The sequence below is a fragment of the Megachile rotundata genome, chromosome 1 (assembly GCF_050947335.1).
Source record: "Megachile rotundata isolate GNS110a chromosome 1, iyMegRotu1, whole genome shotgun sequence".
In the NCBI taxonomy this organism is placed as follows: domain Eukaryota; kingdom Metazoa; phylum Arthropoda; class Insecta; order Hymenoptera; family Megachilidae; genus Megachile; species Megachile rotundata.
In genome coordinates this window covers 14363473-14382747 of record NC_134983.1, presented here as the reverse complement: position 1 = coordinate 14382747, position 19275 = coordinate 14363473, and the positions used below count along the sequence as shown (strand labels likewise).

Sequence of the window (19275 nt, the reverse complement as noted above, 5' to 3'; positions counted from 1 at the left end):
AACATGTCCCAAGACAAAAGAAAAATGTTTGCAATAGGTTAAAGTAGAAGGATAAAATACACGCGGTGCAGACTGACTGGCCAACAACGGTGCAACGAAATTCATGAAAAATGTATAACAAGAAGTCACGAAGAGGAACATGGTGGCACGAGTAAAAATTCGTTTGCGACATCCCTTGTGCGGGTATCGTCGGGAAAATAATGCATCGATCACCGTAAATAATATATGTGCAATTTATGAGAACGACGCTATATCATCCGTGTACTTATTTCGTTTTTCTCTGAGCATTTCTTGCAACAACCTCTCGAAGATAATCCCATCATTCACTCTTCAGTTCGACTTCTATTTTCTTCATTTTTCTCTCCACGGTGTCTCGCAGTTTTTCGCCCTTAGATTCCATTTCCGTGTTCCCGATCGATGATTTACCGAAGTGGAACGCGATATATCGTCCCCCTTAATCGTTTTACTCCTCTTCATTTTACTTTCAGCTCTCGCCGTTTTCTTATCGTTCGCCGTCTTGTTTGTCGCGTTTCTGTTTGCTTTATTTTTTCTCTCTCCGTCGTTTGTTCTCTCGTACGATTGTTCCGTCCTCTTTCAGTTTTTCCGGATCCTCATTTCAAAGGTTTCCCCAGTCGCGAGGACTGCTCGACTAACTGGATGTTGGCTTCTCGGTCTTACAAGTAAACCTACCCAAGTGTCACTCTCCGATTTTCATGAAATTTGAATATGTTATAGTACATGGAAAATTAGGGGACACGTATTTTTTTTAGCTGCGGTAAAACATATTTAGGGTATGAAACAACCCCCCAAAGTGTGAGAGTAAACTGGAAAAATTGCGATATTTTCGAGATCAGTGAAACAATTTTGATCATTTTTGGTATGAAAGTATCTTTCGATAGAAGACAAAAATTGGCCTAGGTATGTTGGAAGGGGAGTGAAAATTAGGGGGTGAAATACCCTAAAGCGACCAATTTCTTGCTGTAAAAAAATCGGTTTTGATCTGATCGAAATAAAATCTATTAAAACTTCAAGAGGAAAGTTAATTAGGGAACACGTATTTTTTTTTTTTTTGTTACATAAATATTTGGGACGTAAATAACTCCTAAATTACCGCGCTCGTTTGGCACTACGCATGAAACACCTTGCAAAACTGTATCTCTTAACTGTTCGATCTTTTTAATATATCGGTTTTTCACGTTACTGAATGGAAATCTGAAATCAAAATTCAATATAACGGATCCATTATGGCGGACGAAAACTCGAAAACCTACTTAAATAGACTGTATCTGTAACATGCGATTTTCAAAATATAATACAATTTCTGACATTCATTGTTAGGTGTGTAAGGTGAATCAAGCGTGTTAAGAACATATTGTATATTGTTTATAACAAAATTGTTTGAACAATATTGCTTAAAAATGAAATTTTTTAAAATCTGATGACAGCATTCATTGTATGCAAAAAATGTCTATGGAAACATCGATCACATATTTTATTAATTCCTTTGTTCAAACAATTTTGTTATAAACAATATACAATATGTTCTTAACACGCTTGATTCACCTTACACACCTAACAATGAATGTCAGAAATTGTATTATATTTTGAAAATCGCATGTTACAGATACAGTCTATTTAAGTAGGTTTTCGAGTTTTCGTCCGCCATAATGGATCCGTTATATTGAATTTTGATTTCAGATTTCCATTCAGTAACGTGAAAAACCGATATATTAAAAAGATCGAACAGTTAAGAGGTACAGTTTTGCAAGGTGTTTCATGCGTAGTGCCAAACGAGCGCGGTAATTTAGGAGTTATTTACGTCCCAAATATTTATGTAACAAAAAAAAAAAAAATACGTGTTCCCTAATTAACTTTCCTCTTGAAGTTTTAATAGATTTTATTTCGATCAGATCAAAACCGATTTTTTTACAGCAAGAAATTGGTCGCTTTAGGGTATTTCACCCCCTAATTTTCACTCCCCTTCCAACATACCTAGGCCAATTTTTGTCTTCTATCGAAAGATACTTTCATACCAAAAATGATCAAAATTGTTTCACTGATCTCGAAAATATCGCAATTTTTCCAGTTTACTCTCACACTTTGGGGGGTTGTTTCATACCCTAAATATGTTTTACCGCAGCTAAAAAAAAATACGTGTCCCCTAATTTTCCATGTACTATAACATATTCAAATTTCATGAAAATCGGAGAGTGACACTTGGGTAGGTTTACTTGTTAGCTCCTGACGCGGAACTTCCATTTAATTAACCGGCAACTCGCGCCGCAATACTTCGTCTATCGTCTCTCGTCGCTTATCCTCGTTCATCTTGACGTCGACGAGAAAGTTCGGCAGCAGAATGCTCCTTTTTCTTCCAGCACGATCAACTCTGACGATTACAGTTCGTTATCGTGCCTACGCGTAAATCTATCCCGAGATACTTCGCGCGATAGAGATAGGTCTTTTCGTGACAAACTGTTTGTTGTTCTCCGAGGAATCTAGATGATAATTAACACTCACACCGCCGCGAAACTTAACCGTTGTCGCGGCTATGGCGTATCTATGATTTCTATAGCAGCCATTGTACTTTAAACTGCAGCGTGGAAATTAATACATCTCGACGCGTGTTCCATGAGTTATATCGCAGAATGAAATTTAAGCACGAACTGATATAGCACGAGTGCTGTTTTGAACAGTTTTATGTTGGTAAATTGCGTGTTATAGCTTTGGAAATATATCTTTGTTTGCAATAACTTGTGTAGTTATATCACTCTATTTTACTTTATTATATTTTATTTATTTTATTAGAACTCAACGCGTAGGGAACTCAATGCGCAGAAAACTCAACGTGTAGTGAACTCAACGCGCAGGAAACTCAACGCGTAGGGAACTCAGCGCGCGGGAAACTCCACACGTAGAGAACTCAACGCGTAGGGAACTCAACGCGTAGAAAACTCAACGTGTAGGGAACTCAACGCGCAGGAAACTCCACATGTAGAGAACTCAACGCGTAGGGAACTCAACGCGTAGAAAACTCAACGCGTAGGGAACTCAGCGCGCGGGAAACTCCACACGTAGAGAACTCAACGCGTAGGGAACTCAACGCGTAGAAAACTCAACGCGTAGGGAACTCAGCGCGCGGGAAACTCCACACGTAAAGAACTCAACGCGTGGACAACTCAGCGCGTGGACAACTCAGCGCGTGGACAACTCAGCGCGTGGACAACTCAGCGCGTGGGGAACTCAACGCGTAGAGAACTCAGCGCGTGGAGAACTCAGCGCGTGGAGAACTCAACGCGCAGGGAACTCAACGCGTAGAGCACTCAGTGCGTAGAGAATTCAGCGCGTGAATGTCTCAACACGTAGGGAACACCACGCGCAAAAAGCTCAACCCGTAGAGAACTCAGCGCGTTATATCGACACATATCGTGTGATCGCATTGTGTGGTCAAGCATTATCGACTATAAAATTATCCATAAGAGTTATTACTGAAAATTATATATTATACGCCCTATCAAAGTCATGAAACTGCTGTTCGGGAAATATCTCGATTTTAATATAATCCAGGGTTATTAGCATTCTACTATTCGCGGATGGAAATAACATTATGAAAACCCTCTTAATTACCTCAGATCTTAATTTTATTAACCATCAAAGGTTTAGTACATAATTGGTTCAGTCAATAACCGTTGCCATTAAGGAATCTATTAATAGGATTCCGACGAAGTGTTAATAGCCGTGATTATGAGCCTATAACGAGATGACTGAATTTGTGCCCTTTCAATATTGGGTTACTGCATGTTACATGGTCGATGTGAAAACATCGGAAACCTGTTGTAATTCGGTGACACAAATTCGTGATGAAATGATATTTTATCGATATCGACGTTTCAGAGTTAACGATCGTATTTCGTTAATATTTTGGAAGTTATTGAGTTCTCTATGGATTGAGTTTTCTACGCGTTGAATTTTCTGCACATTGAGTTCTCTACGCATTGAGTTTTTTGAGCGTGGAGTTCTTCACGTGTCGGGAACTCAACGTTTGGGGAACTCCACGCGTAGAGAATTCAACGCGTGGGGAACTTCACGCGTAGAGAACTCAACGCGTCGAGAACTCAACGCGTCAGGAACTCACCGCTTATGGAACTCCACGCGTCAGGAACTCAATGCGTAGAGAACTCAATGTATAGAAAACTCAACGCGTTGGAAACTCAACGCGTGGAAAACTCAACGCGCGGGGAACTCAACGCGCGGGGAACTCAACGCGCGGGGAACTCCACGCGTCGGGAACTCAACGCGTGGGAAACTCAACGCGTAGAAAACTTAGCGCGTTGAGAGTTTAACGCGTAGAGAACACAACGCATAGAGAATATAACGCATAGCGAACACAGCACGTGGGTGACACGATCCATGGCCAATGCAACCCGTGCCAAATGTGATATGGAGCGAATATAATACTTAGTTAGCAAATACAACGCGTGGTGAACTAATATTCAAGAAATACAATATACACCACATACAACGTACGAGTGACATAATCCATGATGCATACATGTGTTCCATCGATTTATTATAATAAGTGTACTTGAAAATTGCATAACCTGACAGTTATGAATATTTTAAAAACCGATGAAGGTATTAATGGAAAATATTTAATGAAGAATAATTTGCAACTAAAGTCATTTATCCAAATTGTCGCATTTCCCTGTAAATTTATTAGAAAATCTATTGTATCAATTAGCAGCTCGTAAGAAGGATGTTTGAAAACTGCAACGACAGTTTCTGCATTACGTCGCATCGCGAACGTCGCGTCGTTTCGTTCATGCGCTACTTATGCCGTGGCCTCGATGCTCTTAATCCTTTCGCTGGATTCTGCTCAACTTTTGCCCCGCTTTTGCGCCAGTTTTCTTCGTGGCTACCGTTCGCAGTTCATAAAATACTCCCGGCCGACGAACGGTTGACGTTTTACAGGTACATACGATTAATCGATAACGCGATATCGCGTTACGCGAGAACTCGAAACTCGCTGATTCCGTGCCACAATAAATTACACGTCGAATCAGTTATATTTCAAACCCGGCATTATCCGTATAAACTATTTGAAAAATTATCTTTCGAGTAATATATTATATTATCTGATCGCGTGTTATTTTGAATAATCGTGTGTTTATTTGAACGAACGAATTTGCTTTGGATTATTTCGTTATTTGAATTTCAAATAAAGCAATTTACCGTTTCAGCTTCTTTTTTTATTCGATTAAACGTTTATCGAAATGCTGTTTTGCTATGTTTTTGATGTTTTATCGCGTCGACGTAGACGGTCAAAAATACGTATAAATTTCTGTATGATGTCTCATACATAAAAGAACAGGATTCATATTAATGAAGAGTTTGAATTGAATACAAAATAAAATCGAATTCAAGTATCACCGCGATAAAATACGTGTTTTTACGTTTTTTATTCGATCCGATGTTTTTATTTACCTGCGGTTTAACTTTTCATCGGTTTAACCAGCGACACTGATTTTGTTACACGTACTTTTCTTCTCAACGAGTCTACTTTCTCGTAGGAACTTGAGTTTCTATGGTTTCTGAAGCGTGTCTTATCCGGAGCGAAAGGGGATTTTAAACGAAATTAAATTGTGAAGTAGCTATCGTTGCACCGGCTTGAAAGGAAGAATTAAAAATACTCAGAAAAGACATTAACGCGTTATGAGTGTCACGTGTGGACGCCCTAATTTTTTGTCGGGGACCACTCTGTGTTACACGTGTTTGACCACCATGAGTTCAATGTGCTTACAAAATGACTTATTCCAGAAAGTAATGTAACACATTAGTACAGCTGAGAACTATAAATAATCACAATATGTAGGACTTTTATATCTACTGACCTCCATAAAAATTTTTAAAGATAATCTTTTTTATTTTCACTGTTCATGATTTTCTCTGCAACAGAGTATCTATGTAGAGTATCTGAAACGTGTGCATGAATATACAATGATCATGAAAATATCCAGAGAGCAGAAATGTAGAACGGTTTGAAATATTCCAACAGGAAAGTAATAAATCTTCGGACATCAATGTGTAGATAGATTTACCTGGGTATTCTATTATTAACGCTAAAGCTAATCGTCCGAAAATTGTCACGTTAGAAAGATCAAACTATTTTGGTGCTTTCATCGGTCATTCAAAACTTCTTTCGATTGAATCGCCAGTTTATCCATCGTTGTAACATTCATGATACTAAAATAAAATCGAACGTATTATCGGTTAAGATGATTAAACCGATACGATAGCGTTTCCCAACGGTATAATAGCAAAGTTATATTTCATTTTATATTGTAGAAGGAAAACACGGCCAATTTGTAGCGTACACATTTCTGAACGAGTGCTGGTAGCGAGCGTGTAAATCAACAAACTCGAAACTACTGCTGAAACCGAACCAATTGACAGGCTCGAGTAGCCTTCATCGCATTGGATCCGCTAAACCTCCTGTTGAACGCCGATCGTGATTTAACACTATTTTTTTTTCGATACTCGTCTAGTATAATCGTCGCATTCTAGTGTACTAGTTCTAATACAACGGTATGCATTAGTCACTGAAAATGAATCATGAATAGAATTCATGGAAAACTGTTATCCGCTCTTGATCGAAGTTTACTGTAACAACATTGTCGCGACTGGCTCAAATGGATTTCGTTATAGAAACTGAAAATGTTCGTAAATTTTCTCTGAGCGGTCTGTTGTCACGTACTGTATCATCGTGAGTTATATCGACGTGTATGTTATTTCCACGCGTTATATGGCCATGCATGATATTTCTAGAAGCTATACATGCACGCATGGTATTTTTATGTCATATCGCCACGTATGGATTTTTCACGCTTTATATCGCCATGCATGGTAGTTCTTCGCGTTATATCGCCATGCGTGGTGCTTCCTCACGTTATATCGCCATGCGTGATGCTTCTTCACGTTATATCGCCATGCGTAGTACTTCCTCACGTTATATCGCCATGCATAGTAGTTCCTCGCGTTATATCGCCATGCGTGGTGCTTCCTCACGTTATATCGCCATGCATAGTAGTTCCTCGCGTTATATCGCCATGCGGGGTGCTTCCTCACGTTATATCGCCATGCATGGTGCTTCCTCACGTTATATCGCCATGTATGGAAGTTCCTCGCGTTATATCGCCATGCGTGGTGCTTCCTCACGTTATATCGCCATGCGTGGTACTTCCTCGCGTTATATCGCCATGCATGGTAGTTCCTCGCGTTATATCGCCATGCGTGGTGCTTCCTCACGTTATATAGCCACGCATGGTACTTCTTTGCGTTATATAGCCACGCATGGTATTTCTTTGCGTTATATAGCCACGCATGGTATTTCCTCGCGTTATATAGCCACGCATGGTACTTCCTCGCGTTATATAGCCACGTATAGTATTGCCACGCGTTACATCACCAATCATGGTATCCTCACGTGTTTTATTGTCTCGTATAGTATTTCCACACGTTGTATCACCACTCATGATATTTCCGTACATCATATTACCCCACTTAATATTTCCTCGTTTTATATTGCCAGTTATGGTACCTACGCGTTACATTATCACGCATGATATTCACATAAGTTATATTGCCATATTTAACGTTCTCACGCTTTGCACATCACACTACACATTATATCACCGCTCGTGATATTTTTAGCCCTTATGTTTCACGCGATATATCGTCATACGATATATCGCCATTTATTACATCGCCAGAGATAGTACATCCGCGGGTTACATTCATATCTCGTTGTTAACGTCGTACATTATATCGACCACGTATCACGATTATGTTAGTGCACGATAAAATGAATAATCCGTACATTACCGGACTTGCCCTGAAAGAAGACGTTACATAAAGCCATTCTACGCTGGTCGTTCCTAACATAACTTGCAATATAGCGTATACGTTCGAACCTAGATAGCGAAGTTAAAAAGAGGAAAAAAGAGAACGAAACATTTATTTGGGTTTCAGGATAGGTAGTGTCCCCGTAAAGGGATTAATAATAGCGGTGAGTGCAGAAGCGCAGCACGCTGGTGCGATATAGTATGCACGGAGGCAGCCAATCAAGGATAAGCCGGGTCGAGTGTGCACGCAAGCGCTTTGCCATGCGCCAGAACGTGCCACATGGCCGCCACCTTGGCAATGCGTTGACCCTAAAGTAGCGTGTTATACCACTACCACGTTGTTGTCTCGTTGCAGCGTCGACTAGGCTGCTTCGAGCGGTCGTGCTAGGCACGTTGCTTGTTTCGACGCATGCACTCGTGCACGGCGAACTTAGACAGACAGAGAGAGAACAGACGAAGAGAGAGGAAGCGCACACGTTGCAGTTTCACGCGGTTAGATTCGTCGCCAATTCGAGTGTTGCTCTTTTTGAAATGCCGCGAGCACGGCCTCGTCTGCAGCAGATACGATATTCTAAGATTAGGCTATACCACGTTCGGTTTATTCTAACGAAAATATCACCCATTTCCCGAACGCCGTTCGACCTTTCCACTTGTAATTTGGAATACGTTTCCATTGGAAAAAGATTTTGTTTTGCAGATCTTGGACTCTCGATCTTATCCGATCAAGATGACTTTAATCGATTAATTTTAAGATGTATTAAATTAAATCCTAATATTTCTAGACTTCTGCGAACCTACATATAAATCCTACATATAAGTCTCATACGAACCTCTAGTTCCCAATATCCCTACATTTTTAGTTTTAGAAATGATGTCCCTCTATTCCTCAGATCATTATAATTATGTCTATACATACGCACAACAGGAACAAATCAAACAAATTAAACCACTTCTCATAAATACGAACTACCACCATGCATGTGACGATAAGCGCGCAAAAAATATACGTACATGTAGCAGAATACCTAACATGAATTGCTTCCTGCTTATACAACTTGTAGTAAGATGGGAAACCATTATAAATGGGGAACAACATTCTTGCCAATTATCGTGCTAAACCTGTGCAATCCATTCCGTTACTAATTCTAATATATTCAATTTATAACGCTTCTTCTCAATATTCATACAACTTCATATAATTGAATAGTTCAGAAAGTATACGTTCAATTATGTTTAACCCTTTGCTATGATTTGTCAGGTGCGTCGAACTAATCACAGCTGCAATATTGAAACAGGCAAAGAAAGTTGAAATGTTCTGTCAATTTGGTGTCATACAATCATTGACTGTGCAAATTAACTTCAACTCCAACAGTATTCACAATTCGAGTAAAATACATAAAATATTAAAAACCAAGCAATACAAGTATGTCAGACTTATCAAAATAGTACAAAGTGCTAATCGGTGTCTAAGACTCCTTAAAATATCTAATGCAAAATTTCCGTGACATCGAAAGACAGGATAAGATCAAGAAGTATCCCTACGAATTTGCTTGCGGTCAGCGTCGAGCGATACTTTGATAATGCGTTCATTCCCCATCGCGTTATCTCGAACATGTAATCTTATCCACGATCTGTAAACACCGAGAGATAAGTAGCAACGGATAAGCGGTTACAGGTGGTTCTCCTCGCAGTCTCGCTCCCTGCATTCTCTTTCACCCCGATGTTTCTCGCTCTCCCTCGCTCGCAGCTTCTTCTCGCACGCTTCTCATCGTCTTCATTCGGAGCAACCTCTTCTCAATTTCCAGCTACACGAACAGCAGGTATTCGCGCATACCTTGTTCGCGAGCGGATAGACCAGTGATCCGATCGAGATTGAATGGCATGCGCCGTGTGTATTGAATAGTTTCGATAGCCTCGTGTTTTCGACGGTAAATTTGCGTCTTTTCTGCTTTAACGTTCTATGCGTTCTTCTGTTACTTTGCGGTTACGCTGTTTCACGTTCTTTTTTACATATGTGGTTACTTTATAGAATTGATGACTCTAAAAATATTTCTTTATTTGTACCGATACTCATCCGATCACAAAGTATGATCACATAGTATGATCACAAAGTATGATCACAAAGTATGATCACAAAGTATGATCACAAAGTATGATCAAATAGTATGATCACAAAGTATGATCACAAAGTATGATCACAAAGTATGATCACAAAGTATGATCACAAAGTATGGTCACAAAGTATGATCACAAAGTATGATCACAAAGTATGATCACAAAGTATGATCACAAAGTATGATCAAATAGTATGATCTCAAAGTATGATCACAAAGTATGATCAAATAGTATGATCACAAAATATGCTTACAAAGTATGATCACGAAGTATGATCTCAAAGTATGATCACAAAGTATGATCACAAAGTATGATCAAATAGTATGATCACAAAGAATGATCACGAAGTATGATCACAAAGTATGATCACGAAGTATGATCACAAAGTATGATCACAAAGTATGATCACAAAGTATGATCACAAAGTATGATCACAAAGTATGAACACATAGTATGATCACATAGTATGATCATATAGTATCACATAGTATAATTCGAGTACTGAATTATTCCTACAATCCTTATTTTGTATTGATGTCAGATACCGCAATAAATATGCAATGATTTTTAAAAGTACTTTTAAACGTGCTCTCGCGGAGAACATTTCTGAACCATGACGCCGCTTACGAGATAAATCAGCATCGCAGCAGACCATCAAAAACATTGAATAACCTTGCAGCGTGTTTGCGTAAGAGGCGCAAATTTGCAGCGTAATATAATAAACAAATACCGTTAATTTATAACCGGCTGTTGATACAGAAGTTCTCGATAAGGTAACCATTGCACATACGTATATTACACTTCTGGCTTTCATATATCATTAATCTATTCTCGAAAGCCGGTTAACCCTCTTTGCCTCGCGTTATATCACCGCGAAAACATTGTTGTTTCTATAAATGAACGAACAGCAATTTACTGCAACGAAATGTTTGGCCGCACTTTTTCCCCGAAACAACGCTTTCTCCGATGTTTTTTCATTTCGTCAAAAAATAACGAACGATACTTGAAGCTTTAAATATTGTACCGGAACGCTTTGTGTGGAACGCGAACGCAGATGGTGTGTACATACACGCGAAAACGCACGGCATCCGAAAAACGTCGATACCCCGGGGTTTGCTTTCGCGTTACACGAAAATAACTGGGAACACCGCGATCGAACAAAGTTATCGTCCACGGGGAAATTAAAATTTGTCTACACCGTGCGCCTTTCGGCCTCTTTTTTCCACAGCGCCGGCACGCGTATCGATAACTATTGCGGCGATCGTTTTTCCGCAAATTGAACGACAAAAGTACACAAAACCCGCGATAAAGCAACGAACAAACACGAAACTCGAATGCACCATCGTGCACCGCTGTGTCTGCATTGCGATCGCCGTGAAATTTGATAATGGACCGATAAAGAAGGGGCTCGTTGATTTTATTTAGTACGCGAATTAACTCTTCGAGGAAATTGTGTTGCAATTTTTTAATTACATTCGTCCAATATTTTTAACTCGATAAAAATTAGTAGTCATGTATGTGTACTCACACGAAAATGAAAATTAATAGTTATATATGTGTACTGACACGAAAATGAAAATTAGTAGGCATGTATGTGTACTCACACATATTATGTACATATTATATTACTACCTTCATATATCCCTAAGTAGTCACATACCTTTATCTCTTAGATTGGGCGTATATACAAACTAATGTGTGTATTCACATATGTTATGTACATATCAAGTACCTTCATATATCTTTAAGTAATACAAGTATATCTCTATCTCATGAATTTTAAGCATCTATAAACTAAGATTTAATATCAAAATGCAGACACTAAACATTTGTCAAAATCTAATACCTTCACCACTGATCAAATTAGTTAAATACAAAACCTCCTATTTTCATTTCTTATTTGTAGCATTTAATTATATTGCTTTCTAAGTTGATTTTCTTTAAATGTATTCAAATTGACGCGTCTTATTAGAGATATAAGAAATATCCGTAAACCTAACGCAAAGATAAAACACTCGGTTTATCAGCGTCACAACGCAATCTTTATATTAGAGAAAATATGTCTGGTACTAAAAAGAGTACCTACGAGGTACTTTTCTACAGGCAATTGCAAAACGCCTACTCAGCTTACGTGAAACCTTTCTACAAAGTCGTTGCTCCGGCCTTCGTCCTTCGGGGCCCACGCGATTTCGCGAACGAACGCGGTTTGGTGAAGTAACTTTACACATTGGTCCAACAATCTCCGGTGTGTGAACGATCGTACACGAGGAAACGCAGGTGGGTGGTGCAGGCGTTCGCGTTTAATTGCGCGCGTTTACAGAAGAGCGATAAAATGGACAAATATTTTCCATCGTGCTTGGATAAATTATTTACACGTTCTATTTATTCGTTACTACATTTTTACTACGTTGCAAGTAGACCGCGACATTTATGCATTTGTGACACTTTTTGCAGTTTATGAAAATCTGCGGTATACAGGTTATATGATAGGCTGTCTGAAGACAGGCTATATATTGTACATAGTTTATAGGCTTCGTATCACAAACGATGTAAATAATGATTTAATAGTGTAATAACATATTTCGTACTAAAACGTGGTATGAAGGAATGGCATGAAGTACGTGAAATGTCAGAGTGTTTCTCGGAAGAAATTATAAGAAAGGATAAAAGCCGAGCAGCTGATTCCATTGGCTGGCAATAAGTCACCGACCGATTTCGATCGAGTTTATTTATGTCCGAGTAGCGTAACCTTGAAGCTAATTACCCGGCTACTCGTAAATAGCGAAACGGTCGCAGTCGATGACCGTGCAGGTTTTCGCATTCATCGACGCGTGCAGCATGCTCCACCGCAATGCCGAGAATGCTTCTGGCTAAAAAGAATCGCGGTAGATCGATACTGCACTTTACTGTTACCGGAGTACAACGATCAATGAGTTACGCAGTCCAGACGATCGATATCTGCTTGTCTCGGCTATGCGAATAAATGTGCGACGCGAACGAATTGAATTTGAAAGATCAAACCCGGTAAAAATGAAGGAACACGAGCGCGAAACGATTGATGTGAACAAGTGCGAAAGAACGAATGGGATATAAATGATCGAACGATATCGCGAAATAGCAAATAGCGGATAAACATAACTGAGAGTAATTACTCGATTGCGATATTTTACGCAACTATGACCTATCAAAGTATGTATTTAATTTTGCAATTTTTTGGATCTCGAACGTATCATTGATCATTGGGTATAACTAGGTAGGGCTCAGGCCAACTATTTCTGCGCTCAAATACATTGGATTTCAAATGTCTCTCCATTAAAATTTAGGAATCTATTCTAGGTCTCTAGATTCAAGCACTATAGGCTCCATATTCAAATATCTCTTCTGCATTCAAATGTCACTAGGTCACTAGATCCAAATATATCTGGATTTCTATATTTATAAATTTAAATATTTTTAGGTCACTAGATCCAAATAGACCTAGATCGCCAGATCCAAATATCTTTAGGTCACTATGTCCCAATATCCATTGATCGTCGAATCTCAGTATCTCCAGGTTACTAGGTTTAAATATCCCTAAATCCCTAGATCACAATAATTCTAGATCTCTAGATCCCAATATCCACAAGTTACTAGATCCCAACATCCCTAGATTCCAATATGCCTAGGTCACTAGATCGAAATATTTGTAGATTACAATATACTTTGGCCACTAGATCCAAATATCCCTAGATCCTAATCTCTCTAGATCCAAATATCCCTAGATGCCAATATCCCTAGATCCTAACCTCCTTAGATCCAAATATCCTTAGATCCCAATCCCCCTAGATCCTAACCTCCTTAGATCCCAATCTCTCTAGATCCCAATATCCCTAGGTCCAAATATCCCTACATCCCAATATCCCTAAATCCTAACCTCCTTAGATCCAAATATCCTTAGATCCCAATCTCCCTAGATCCTAACCTCCTTAGAACCCAATCTCTCTAGATCCCAATATCCCTAGGTCCAAATATCCCTACATCCCAATATCCCTAAATCCCAATATCCCTAAATCCCGATATCCCTAAATCCCGATATCCCTAAATCCCGATATCCCTAAATCCCGATATCCCTAAATCCCGATATCCCTAAATCCCGATATCCCTAAATCCCGATATCCCTAAATCCCGATATCCCTAAATCCCGATATCCCTAAATCCCGATATCCCTAAATCCCGATATCCCTAAATCCCGATATCCCTAAATCCCAATATTCCTAGATATCCACATTCAAAAATCCCTAGGTTCCAAAATCCGAATATGTCCCTCGATTCCTACAACACATATGTATACATTCAAAAATTCCTATATTCCTAGATCTCTATACCTGCATTCCTAAATCCCTTTACCTATAGTGCCATTAATGTTAATTACCGTTTATTAAAAAGTAGCAAACATGTAACACGAACGAAAAGTATCGTAATACGTTTCCTACGTCAAAATATTTCTGTCGGTGGCTATTACTCCCTTTCATACGTGCCTTTACGTTTCAGCCAGGCTTTGAGCGCTATTGCAGTACTTTCATACCGAAGCATACCAATTAATTGGAACTGAATTAAATTCAAATAATACGTCAGTTGGAAATAATACGAGCGATAAAAGTACATACCGCGGAATAACATTTCGAATAGCCGATAAACTGGTTGCTTCATTTGGCGATAAATGAATTCAGTCCTGACACTCGACAGATACATTATCGCCGGAAGATTATTCGAACGAAATTACGCTCGAAAACCGTTCCTCCGTACGGAACTTTCTCTCTCTCTCTCTCTCTCTTTGTCCACGATCGAACATACCGAACAATAAATCGACGGATTCGTAACAACGTGTTTTTCGTTAACCAAAAATACAATAGCTATTAATATCCTCGTTTCGGTTGCCAACAACCAGATTCCATTACCACGGTGGAACTATTTTTATTATTTTCCTGGCTGCCAAAACGTTCCCTCGGGCGATTCTCGTGGATCGAACACGAGCGCCGAAACCGAGCCTCTTGTACGAAATTCAATCGCGCGACCGTGCAATCGTTCCACTCGCTTATCAGCCAGCGAATTATCACGTTCTATGCTTTAACACCGTCATATCGCCAGAAAGGTTAACACCATCGGCGATCTTGTCGACCGTACAAACGACTCCGCTGGTTCCTTTGTGGTCTCGCCAACAGATTACACGTTGCATAAAATGACGATGACGTCATGGACGATTCGATGATAACACCGCCAGACGAGTTATCGGGTCACGTTTCACGTTCCGAATTTAACCTTCGTTTTTCGTCGCGCTTTTGTTTACTTTGCGCAACAATTTTAGATTAAAACGCTTAATTTTAACTTTGTTAAATCGTCTGAGAATCGTGTACATCCATTAAAATGATACTGATACCATGAAAACATTGATGACAACATTGAAAAATTGTGACATTTAATAGTCATATAAAATTGAATTAACACTAGACGACATTAAACGCTCGTTTATCAAAGAATGAAAAATAAAATGAAAAGAGAAATAAAGAAATACTAAAGAGCATTAAGTAACATGTAGGACTAGTTTTTACCTCAACAAAATATGACAGACATTTCCATAAAATCACCAAAGATAAATTGTGTAATATAAAATGAGAAATCTAAAACCATTTTGACTGGTTGGTAGTTCTAGTGTTAATGGAATTGAATTATATTTGCAGTGAATGGTGACCTTGAAATTGAATGTTCGTGTAATTTGATCGTACGGTGTTGAATTACACGAAACTAAATCATATAACATTGTATTGAATGAAGTTGACTCATGTTACACAGAATTGTACAGAATTATGTAACACGCAATCTAACGGTATTGAAAGTCGAATAGAATTGTACATTACTAAACATTATGTCGTATGAAATTGAACTAAGTAACACAGAGTTGTACAAAACTATGTAACATTGAATCTTACAGAATTGAAAGTCGAAAAGAATCGTACAAATATTGAACATTGTATCGTATGGAATTGAATCGTGTAACACAGAATTGTACGGAACTATGTAACATTAAATCTTACAGAATTGAAAGTCGAATAGAATTGTACAAATATTGAACATTGTATCGTATGGAATTGAAGCGTATAACACAGAGTTGTACAGAATTACCTAACATTCAATCTTGTGGAATAGGAAATCGAATAGAATCGTACAAATATTGAACGTTGTATCGTATGGAATTGAATCGTGTAACACAGAGTTGTACAGAATTACCTAACATTGAATCCTACGGAATTGAAAGTCAAATAGAATCGTACAATATTAAAGTTCCTATCAACAAACTTTCCAGCTAAGAAACTTGGGGAACTTGACTTCTCCAAAAAATTTCCACGAATTTCCAAAATCACTAATCGAAAACTAAATCCCTTTTTAATTACACCAGATACCAGAACTATCAATAACATCCCGACAAAAGACAAAACTACAAAAATGATTTTGCAACAGACCATCGAAGTATTAACAACACAAGATAAATTGAATAAAAAGATAACTTTAAACGTGGCCTCCGTACGAAAAGGATTAAAAGATAACGTTGGTCAAACGATAACTCTCACTTTTTTCTCCGCATCGTGTATCGCGTTGTTAAATGCGGGATACCTGTATTTTGCATACAACGAAGCTTGTAAAAAGCGCAGTGGTCTTTAAATTCTTTACTAGAAACGGTCGAGAAGAGCGCCGCGATAAAGTACAACGGTTATAACATCGTTAAACGCGCGGCTCGGGATACGATTCCGAAGGTCTAAGGTCAAACGAGACAATAAATCGGCAATGAAAACTGGAAGCTCGTTACGGAAGGCTCCGAAAATCGTACGCCTCGTTTAATCCACTTTACTTCGCAGCTTCGAAGCTACTCTTCGAATCTCTTCTACCGTTCCGTTTCGCGGTGCTAGCTCCTTCAATTATCATATTTACGTAGCGCGTTACGGGACTTGCTATTTTTAGTCCGCGACTGAAATAACGAAACGGTCGTCACGCTATCTGGCTAAGTTCAATTTTGTCTTCGACCAAGACGACCGTGGATCGTAAACCGTGACTATGAAAATGTAATTAATATCGCTTTCGAACAATCCATACTTAACGTTAGTTTTACAAGATCAAATCGGAACTCTGATCGTTTCACGGGATTTATACTCCTTTTTATACCTACTAAAAAATTACGGAGATAAAAGTTGAGCATCGAAATTACGAGTGCGATAACAGTCGACTAAACCGCGGAAGAGCGGGAAAATGTTTGAATTTTCCCGCGTGATTTATTCGTCAGGAACTAATGAGTTATAACGCTAAACCTACTGGCGTATAATGTGTACTTAATTTGAAATTAAAAAATGAATAAAAAAACGACAAAACATAAATTGGTACATACATTTATTCTTTATTTTGATGAAAGTCAATGCTGATTTCAGGGAATGTACCTTAAGATGTGTATCTTATAAAAAAGTTGTGGAGCGGTCATTTCACCGGTTTGGTAGTTTTAGTGTTAAAACCGAATCAAGTTGAGAATTGAATCTAGTCAAGAATTGATTGCTATGAATTGAATTCGGTGAAGAATTGAATGATATCGAGAATTGAATCCAAGCAAAAATTGAATTGAATCGCACCGAGAATTGACTTGTGGTGAATTGAATAATATCGAGAATTGAATCCAGTTAAAAATTGAATTGAATCGCACCGAGAATTGAATTCAGTCAAAAATTGAATTGAATCGCGCTGAGAATTGAATCCAGTGAAGAATTGAATTGTGATGAATTGAATCACATCGAGAATTGAATTGTGGTGAATTGAGTCATGTAGAGTTATAACATTAACACTAAACCTACCAGCATATAATGTGCACTTAGTTTGAAATTAAGAAATGAATAAAAAAACGACAAAACATAAATTAGTACATACATTTATTCTTTATTTTGATGAAAGTCAATGCTGATTTCAAGGAATGTACTTTAAGATGTGTATCTTATAAGAAACTTGTGGAGAGGTCATTAGAATGATTTGGTAATTTTAGTATTAAAACAGAGAAAAAAAGTTACGTATTCAATCCTTGACTATGCAAATTGGACTTAAACTCTAGATGGTATTAACCCCTTCCCGTGCTATTTAACAGATGCGTCAGTCAAGACGAACTATAAAGGGCTATAACATTAAAACGAACAAAGAAAATTAAAATGTGAGTATTTTATATTTAGGGATCCTTGATAATGCAGCTTATAGTTGGACTTAAATTTCAATTTGAAGAATGATCAAACTTTGAATAAGGTTTGTCATATTTGAGCTGTAAGTGCGTCACGAGTGAGACTCGTCAAAGGGAAGGGGTTAAAAGTTCGAGTAAGATTTGTCACGGTCGAAGGGTGAGTGCGTCACGTGTGTGAAATATTGTAAGGCAAGGGGTTAATCTCCAGTACATAGTGTCATGTGTCATGTACTCCTGCTATAGTGACCTCGTTAATAAACTGTTCAATCATTTGGAAAGAATAACATAAACCTGCACAGATCTCGCGACATAGAAGTTTAAAATAACTAGGAAAGCATACGGCATTAAATGGGCAATTAGCGGAAAATTAACAAAGAAACATTGTAGGTATAAGGAAAGTTTAAAATAACGAAAACCGCAATTATTTTTGCAGCGAGCAGATAATTTCCGAGACGAAGAAGTTGTTTCCTCGTTACCAGCGCGATTTTCGTCGAAGAGAAAGACTCGCGAAGGGGACAATAGGAAGACGCCAGGTCTTTTCCCGTAGCCTCTCGGTTCCACGTCGGAGTTAGCAGACGTAATTTTCTCTTTCCCATTTACTCCTACCTATCCCCGGGGCTCTCGTCTCTCGTTTCTCTATTCCTGTCGCTATCCTAAGCAAATTGTTGTACGACTCGCTGCGTTCCAACGATACACGAACGGAACGAGTGTATCGTTTACCCTCGAGATGCATTTCCCGTTCCTTATACATTTCCCCCTCCCTCTTACTTTGTCCATCGCGAATTTCCTCGCGAATTCGTGAATTCCCTGTCTCGGAACGTCCGCGTAATTAGCCTTTCACGAGGACTCCGTCTGACGTTCATCGAAGACGTACAATAGTTTTCACTCGCGTGCTTTATTACTTTCTGAAGTATCTAACGAGCGAAGTTTAGTAAAACTCCGTTTATTGAGACTTCGCTGAATGACGGATTAACCCCTCGCTAAGTCATATTCTCCTTTCCTTTCTCTTTTATGTTGCTTCGA

At 38.7% G+C, this 19275-nt stretch overlaps 1 protein-coding gene across 3 annotated transcripts in view; it reads right to left on the bottom strand.

Moving 5' to 3' along the window:
- The window catches only part of LOC100877383 (uncharacterized), a 361812-nt gene that overhangs the window by 308069 nt on the left and 34468 nt on the right, over positions 1-19275 (bottom strand). The window lies entirely within an intron of this gene.